Source organism: Myotis davidii, unplaced genomic scaffold (genome assembly GCF_000327345.1).
Source record: "Myotis davidii unplaced genomic scaffold, ASM32734v1 scaffold2257, whole genome shotgun sequence".
Lineage (NCBI taxonomy): Eukaryota > Metazoa > Chordata > Mammalia > Chiroptera > Vespertilionidae > Myotis > Myotis davidii.
The window spans coordinates 28,747-30,513 of NW_006288189.1; positions in this window are offsets into that span (position 1 = coordinate 28,747).

Sequence of the window (1,767 nt, forward strand, 5' to 3'; positions counted from 1 at the left end):
GTGTCGGAAATGTGGGAAGAGACTGAACAAAAATCGTACACCTATGGATGAGGACAGAGGGGGGTAAGGGCAGAGGGTAGGGGGGGAACTGGGAGGAGGGGAGCTATGGGGGGAAGAAAGAGGAACAAATGTAATAATCTGAACAATAAAGATTTAATTTTTTTTAAAAAAGGTAAGTCCAGCCCTACCTGGTTTGGCTCAGCGTACAGGGAGTTCATAGTGAAGATTCACAGGGCTCAGGGCAAGGATGAGCTCACACGTGAGGTGTGGCAGTCAGGCCAGCAGCAGACATGAGGCGGCACCCCTGGGTTCAGAACTCCACTACTGGCCAGGCCAGGAGCCTAGAGCTCCTCCTGCCGTCCTGGCCTGCTTTTAAGTCCAGCCCTACCTGGTTTGGCTCAGCGTACAGGGAGTTCATAGTGAAGATTCACAGGGCTCAGGGCAAGGATGAGCTCACACGTGAGGTGTGGCAGTCAGGCCAGCAGCAGACATGAGGCGGCACCCCTGGGTTCAGAACTCCACTACTGGCCAGGCCAGGAGCCTAGAGCTCCTCCTGCCGTCCTGGCCTGCTTTGAACTTGTCCATCTGTTCCTTACACCATGGCACCTTCACCCTCCCTCTCCTGAATGCTGCCCCCATTATTCATCGAATGTGGAATGTTCACGGATGGAAGACAGAATTCTCCAGAGCCAAAGCGATTCTTTCCTGTCAGCTCCTCCCACCACGGCGCCCTCTACCCAGACACCGGAAACACAGCAGCTGTTCCCATGGCCTGGCAGCCTGGGTGTAGGTACCAACCGCGTGCACATTTGCCCGGCGGGGCCCGCCACAGGGTGGGGCCACTTGGCAGCAAAAGCATAAACCACCCCTGGAACCTGACAGGGGTAGAAGGAAATATTTCCTTGTCCTCCGTCACCCATGAAAGTATTACATATTACCAAGTCAGTGTTGGGCGTTTCCTCCTATTAACACCAGCTAACGCGTTGAGTCACAGCTTCGATTTTTGCAGCCACGTTACACCATGCACACCACGTACACCACGCACACCACGCAGACACACCTTTAACTGACATTCCGACTAAAGCCCCGATCCTGCATCATCTTAAAGTGCCGTTTCACATTTCGGACCAGCTCTGCTGGTTCTGGGCTCCGGGACAAAATCCTTCTGCGTGGCATTTTTATCTGTACATTGGGCTCAAAACAGATACACTTTGCTGCTACAGTTTAGGTCAAACTCTTCCGTTTATGGTAGCATAATAATTATGATAGTACTACACTGATTACATATATATATATCCGTAAGTTGATCGTACGGAGGCTGCTATTAACACACTCCGTTCTTACACGACTGAAAGGATCTGACAGTAATTTACAACTTAGGCAAACAGAAAATGATGTAACCCAAAAACTCACCCCACTATTGCTCCAAAAGAGAAACGCGCAGGTCACTAGGGGATGGGCCTGGGGTAGATGGACTTCCCTGTCGGTGTCCTGGGAGAGCGTTCTGTTGGTGAGACCAGAAATATAATCGGCGTTCGGTTATAACGTCCTCCGCATCCGAGGTCAATTCAAACCACAACAGGAACTACACTGGAAACCAAGCCTAGAGCATCACGGTTGTCCGGCCCTCTGGGCCTCCTTACAGTGACTTACCAACCACAGCCGCGGATACTGGGCGCCAAACTTGCCACCGTCTCCGTGGGGCGGAGCCTCGGAAGGGGCAGGGCTTAGTCAGAACCAGTGAGACGCTGGTTCCGGTGTACGGGG